The 7,035-nt window shown below is 38.9% G+C and overlaps 1 non-coding gene across 1 annotated transcript; it reads left to right on the top strand.

Moving 5' to 3' along the window:
• The first annotated feature begins 3,711 nt into the window (after positions 1 to 3,711).
• On the top strand, positions 3,712 to 3,818 carry LOC127089029 (small nucleolar RNA R71). The gene has a single exon (XR_007790809.1). It is a non-coding gene; the product is annotated as a small nucleolar RNA R71 (small nucleolar RNA).
• Positions 3,819 to 7,035: the final 3,217 nt, after the last annotated feature.

Here is a 7,035-nt window from a genome sequence, read left to right as displayed (position 1 = left end):
CTTGTATGATTTTAGAGCAGGTCTTGGATGTACTTGCGTGTCCACCATAAGGAGCGGAATGACAATGTTGGATTATACTTTCTATCTCTTCTTCAGGTATACACCGACGGAAAATACCATCGGGGCCTCTTTTGAAAAGTAAAGGGCCGTCCCAATAATAATGTTTCATTTCATGGAAGAATCGTTTCTTTTGCTGGTAGGATAAATCAAGTGGAACTATTCCGGCGGCTAAATAATTGACAAAGTCGGCATACCATGGTGTAACGCATACAGCCAAGGTGGTCTCAACCTGTTCATCAGCTCTACTTTCTTCCAAATTAGCTATAAGTTTATCGTACGAGAAGTCATCATTGATTGATGTTCTTTCCGGTTCCAGATTTTTAAGTCTAGAAAGGTGATCTGCTACTACGTTTTCAGTTCCTTTTTTATCTTTGATTTCCAAATCAAATTCTTGTAACAACAAGATCCACCTTAGGAGTCTAGGTTTAGCATCCTTTTTTGTTAAGAGGTACTTAATGGCAGCGTGGTCAGTGTAAACGATTATTTTAGCTCCGACCAAGTAGGAACGAAATTTATCTAGTGCAAATACTACTGCTAAAAGTTCTTTCTCGGTCGTGGCGTAATTCATTTGCGCTTCATCTAGAGTTCTACTCGCATAATATATGACGTGAAGTTTTTTTATCCTTTCGTTGTCCTAAAACAGCGCCTACGGCGTAGTCACTTGCGTCACACATTATTTTGAATGGTTCATTCCAATCCGGGGTCTGCATTATGGGCGCGGAGATCAATGCTTGTTTAAGCGTTTGAAATGCTTCTAAACATTTATTGTCGAAGATGAATTCAACATCTTTCATTAATAATCCGGTTAAAGGTTTAGTTATTTTAGAGAAATCTTTAATAAATCGTCGATAAAAACCGGCATGTTCTAAGAAGCTTCGTACTTCTCTCACAGTTTTCGGAGGTTGAAGGTTTTCGATTACTTCTATTTTGGCTTTGTCTACTTCAATTCCTCTATTTGATATGATGTGTCCTAAAACAATTCCTTCTTGTACCATAAAGTGACATTTTTCCCAATTAAGTACTAGGTTTACTTTTACACATCGTTCTAGAACTTTTTCTAGGTTTTCAAGACATTCTTCGAAACTTTGCCCGCATACGGAAAAGTCATCCATAAAGACTTCCATGATGTTTTCGAGAAAATCAGCGAATATTGCCATCATGCACCTTTAGAAGGTTGCAGGAGCATTGCACAAGCCAAACGGAATTCGTCGATAAGCGAAGGTACCAAAAGGACATGTGAACGTTGTCTTTTCTTGGTCATCAGGATGAATTGGTATTTGAAAGAAGCCTGAGTAACCGTCCAGATAGCAGAAATGAGAATGCTTTGCTAATCGTTCTAACATCTGGTCTATGAATGGTAAAGGAAAATGATCTTTTCGGGTTGCTTTGTTTAGTTTCCTATAGTCAATGCATATTCTCCATCCCGATTCGATTCGTTTGGTTATAGTTTCTCCTTTTTCATTTTCGATAACTGTTATACCTCCTTTCTTTGGTACTACGTGTACAGGACTAACCCATTTGCTATCGGATATAGGATATATGATACCTGCCTCTAATAACTTCGTTACCTCCTTCTTCACTACCTCACTCAGGATCGGGTTTAATCTCCTCTGATGTTCCCTAGAAGTTTTACAGTCTTCTTCTAGCATGATGCGATGCATACAAATAGAAGGACTTATCCCTTTAAGATCGGTGATGTTGTATCCTAGTGCGGTTGGATATTTTCTTAAGAAATGTAGGAGTTTTCCGATTTCTATTTTTCCTAGGTCTGCATTAACTATCACTGGTCGTTCAAGTTCTGAGTCTAGGAATTCATATCTCAGATTTTTGGGAAGTGTTTTCAGGTCGAGGGTTGGTTTCTTAAGGCATTGCGTAGTATCCGGTGTTATTGCTAAACATTGGTTTAGTCTGTCTTCTGCGTGATAGTCAGACAATTTGTCATTTTCTAACTTTGTTTCTTTTATGCATTCGTCGATGATATCCATGAAGTAACATGTGGCATCTATTGCAGGTGCTTTCAAAAATTTGGAAAGAATGAGCTCAATTTTCTCTTCTCCTACTTCGAAAGTGAGTCGTCCTCGTTTTACGTCTATGATAGCACCGGCGGTTGCTAAGAATGGTCTTCCCAGTATAATGGGGGTAACTTCATCCTCTCTTATGTCCATAATTATAAAATCGGTTGGGATGTAGAATTGACCTATGCGCCCGGGAACGTTTTCAAGAATTCATACGGGATATCTAACGGAACGATCTGCTAATTGCACAGACATTTTAGTTGGTCTTAATTCTCCCATTTCCAGTTTCTTGCATATGGACAAGGGCATAACACTGATACCGGCTCCTAAATCGCATAGAGCTTTGTCTATGACAAATTTTCCTATGTGACAGGGTATAGAGAAACTACCAGGATCTTTAAGTTTATGAGGCATATTCTGGATTATAGCGCTACATTCAGCAGTGAGTGTAACGGTTTCTCTATCCTCAAGTTTCCTTTTATTAGAAAGAATTTCTTTTAAGAACTTAGCATATGAGGGCATCTGTGTAATAGCTTCTGTAAAAGGAATGGTGACGTTTAATTGTTTCAGTAGGTCAACAAATTTTTTAAATTGGCCCGTGTCTTTGGTTTTAATTAGCCTTTGAGGATAAGGGATAGGTGGTTTATAAGGAGGTGGAGGTACATAAGGTTCCTTCTTTTCTACGGTTTCCTTATTACTCTCTTCCTTTTCCTTAGGTTTATTTTCTTCCTCAGTTGACTTTTTAGAGTTTTGGTTTTCAATTCTTGGATCAGATGGTCCTTCTACCTCTGTTCCACTTCTCAATATAATTGCATGAGCGTGGCTTTTCGGGTTAGGTTGGGGTTGTCTAGGAAATGTACCAGTTGGGGAAGCAATAGGCGCTTGTTGTTGAGCTACTTGTGAGATTTGTGTTTCCAGCATTTTGTTATGGGTAGCCAGGGCATCTACTTTACTTGCTAGTTGTTTAATTTGTTCGTTAGTGTGTACATTCTGGTTTAAGAAATCTTTATTGGTTTGCTGTTGAGAAGCTATGAAGTTCTCCATCATGATTTCCAAGTTGGATTTCCTAGGAACGTTATTGTTAGGCGTAGATGGGGTCGGCTTATGATATCCAGGAGGTATAGCTGGGGCTTGACTGGGAGCCTGTCCTGGTGCGTATAAAGCATTATTACTCTTATATGAAAAATTAGGATGGTTCTTCCAGTTTGAGTTATAGGTATGCGAGTAAGGATTTCCTTGAGCATAGTTCACTTGCTCTGCTTGGATTCCTGTTAGGAGTTGACAATCTGTAGGAGTGTGACCTTGGATTCCACAGACTTCGCAATTTTGAGTTACGGCAATCACGGTGGCTGGAGGTGATACATTTAAACTTTCAATTTTCTGGGCAAGAGCATCCACTTTTGCATTAACATGATCAAGGCTACTTATCTCGTACATGCCAGTTTTCATTTGAGGTTTTTCTACAATTGTTCTGTCGCTTCCCCACTGATAGTGGTTTTGGGCCATGCTTTCGATAAGTTGATAAGCGTCAGCGTAAGGTTTATCCATAAGCGCACCACCTACGGCGGCGTCTATCGTTAATCTTGTGTTGTATAAGAGACCATTATAGAAGGTATGAATTACTAACCAGTCCTCTAAACCATGGTGTGGACAAAGTCTCATCATGTCTTTGTATCTTTCCCAGGCTTCGAAAAGAGACTCGTTATCTTTCTGTTTAAATCCATTTATCTGGGCTCTCAACATAGCTGTTTTGCTTGGAGGAAAATATCGGGCAAGAAAGACTTTCTTCAACTCATTCCATGTGGTGACTGAGTTGGAAGGAAGAGACTGAAGCCATCTTCTAGCCTTATCCCTTAACGAGAAAGGAAAGAGACGAAGTCGAATTGCCTCTGAAGTGACACCATTAGCTTTAACAGTATCAGCGTATTGGACAAATACGGATAAATGAAGGTTTGGATCCTCGGTAGGATTTCCAGAGAATTGATTCTGTTGCACTGCTTGTAACAGCGAAGGTTTAAGTTCGAAGTTGTTTGCTTCGATTGCGGGTGGAGCAATACTCGAATGCGGCTCATCTTGCGATGGAGCGGCGTAATCTCGAAGAGCACGAGCTGGTTCTGCCATCTCGGGTATCGGCGAAGGAAGAAGATTTTTGAGATCATGAATTTCGATTGGAGGAAGATTGTTTGCTGCACGATACTCTCGAATTCGTCGTAAGACTCGGAGATATCGTTCAACGTCGTTGATTCGTAAGTAGTACGGTTCGCCTTGTGAGCGAGTATGTGGCATACAAATCAACGAAAAACAAGGGAAAAAAAGTAAAAATTGCCTTAGTCTCTACAGCGTAACAGAAGAGTTACGATATCGACTAAATAAAAGTCCCCGGCAACGGCGCCAAAAACTTGATCGCGACTTTATGAGTCTATTGGGGTATTAACTGCAAGTGCACAGTCTAATCGCGTAGTAATAAAAGATATCGATCCCACAGGGACTTAATGAATCGATATACCGTTTTTCTAGGGTTACTTCGTAAAGCTAAGGCGGACGATCCTTTGATGATTAGGGGGGAAAGTAAAACTAAAATAAGATCTAGATTAAATATCAAATAACGCGGATATCGGTATGTAGTTCGTCGTAATTAGGGAATCAAATCTTTGTTGGTTTCTTAGTTTTAAAATAAATCTTTTCAGCAGACACTATTGATTAAAAGTCTTTTCTCAAACTCTCGCTCTGTTGAATCAAACTATGACTTTATATTAACGTACGCTCTCACTATTTAGTTAAGTCCAAAACCACTTTTTGAAAACAATAGAATCTGTAGAAACTCTTTTTAAGAAAATGCTAACCATTTAAACACCCTTGTCTCAAACTCTCGTTCTATTGACTTAGATTATATGATTAACTTAAATGCTTAACTCTCGTCCTCACATTTAACCTTTAAAAATACTTTTTGAAAATGATTAGAATTTAATTAACTCTAAAAATTGCTTTCGCCCTGATTTAAAGTTAGTGTCCAATTTACACTGTCCAGTTAAAAGCTCAAACCGTCGTTCTATTGATTTTAACTTCTTTATGCTTTTTACTCTCGTACAAAAACTTTGGTATTAACTCTGTAAATTGAGACCATAAAAAGAGTGATTATATTTTTAAATAAATTTAAACCAACTTAGTTTTGATTCCTTCATTCCGCTTACTTTACATACCAATATCTAAGTTTATTTAGCCGGACATGCTAAACAAGCCTAAACAATAATTATACTTAAATACAGCCATATCAGACAGACAATATAGATAAACAGCAGTACATAGCATATATAAATTAAAACAATAAATTAACGAACCTGTAAAATTAATAGAAATCTTGATTGTTCCTAGCTTTGATGCTTGAACACTCCACCACAAGCCAATTGGATTTGTTCTTCACAATCTTCGATCAGACAGTAAAATAAAGCGAAGGAATAAAATACTATGACCTAACGTAAGGTTAGATCCAGTAAAAGTTACACAATAGTTTCCGGTGATGAAACTATTGTGAGAAAATAAATTGAATGCTTTGAAAATTGACTGGAAAAGAAAAGGAAATAAAAATTGCTAGGAAAGTAGAGTGCTGGAAAATTAAAAAGCAGTAAAAAAATAATGCACGGTGCCGAAAACTGGAAAAAAATTGAGAGAGCTCCAGGGTTCCATAATTGGTCCTATTTATATCCATCCATCAAGTGGTCGTTTCTTCCAAAGTCCTTCAGTAGGTTTTGTCACGCGTCAACTGGTCAAGCGAAGAAAAAGGTGAACGTGCTTCTATTACGCGTCAAAGCCAAAAATATAGGAATGGGGGTGTGACGCCCGTCACACCATGTGTTACGCTCGTAACACTTAGCAGGGGGGCGTGACGCTCGTCACACCTTGTGTGGCGGTCGTCACAGCATCGCAGCGCCTCTCCTTGTAGTTGTGGGCTGGGCTTTAGTGGATTGATTTTTATCCTCTTTTTGCACCTCCTTTTCTTTCTTTTTCACGTATGCTTCAAATAATGTTACCTGAAATAAATAGATAGAAAATACCAAGTAATATAGAATGATATGAAATAAATCGAAACAAATAATAATATAATTTAATTAAATCGAGTCCAAAAATGTGATATTATTTCATGTTATCATAAGTCCATGTTCAGATGGCAACCATTAACCCCTAGTTAGCCAAACTACGATAACTCTGATTTTCATGTTCATATGAGATACGTAGGCACGAGATGCGATGTCTTGCCGAGTTTTGACTGACGACTAACAACTAATCCTTGCTTGCTTTCGCCCTTGTTGCGATTCTTTTCTCTCGCCCTCGTTGCGATCGAGACCTTCCCTTTCTCTTGCCCTAGTTGCAATCGAGGCCCTTATTCCCGTAGTTAGATGAACTACGTTTTGCTCTGATTCTCATTCTAGATGAGATACGTAGGCATAAGACGCGATGTCTTAGCGAGCACACTTTCCTTTCACCCATAGGTAGCCGAGCTACGAAGACTCTGATTCTCATATTCAGATGAGATACGTAGGCAGTGGATGCGACATCCTTGCGAGTCCATTTTATTTTTACCCTCTCTTTAGTAAATAGTACATTAGATATACCTACACCCTTTAGACTAGAACAACAAGAGTGGATCCCGTAGAGTACTACAGATTCGTAGGGGTGCTAATACCTTCCCTTCGCATAATCGACTCCCGAACCCTAAAATTGGTTGCGAGACCTTGTCTTTTCCTTTTTTATTTAGGTTTTCTTCGATCGCTTCCTTTCCATCCTTTGGGATAAATAACGAACGGTGGCGACTCTTCTGTTTTCTTTCCTCGCCGGTTGTTTTTTTCGCACCAGTTGCGACAGCTGGCGACTCTGCTGGGGACCCTGGTTTCCCTATGCGAGTCCCTCCTAGCTTTTGTGAGTTTCTTGTTTGTTGGGTGTTTATTCTTTTGTACAATTATTT

Source organism: Lathyrus oleraceus, chromosome 5, assembly GCF_024323335.1.
Source record: "Lathyrus oleraceus cultivar Zhongwan6 chromosome 5, CAAS_Psat_ZW6_1.0, whole genome shotgun sequence".
NCBI lineage: Eukaryota > Viridiplantae > Streptophyta > Magnoliopsida > Fabales > Fabaceae > Lathyrus > Lathyrus oleraceus.
This window is presented reverse-complemented; position numbering and strand designations above follow the sequence as displayed.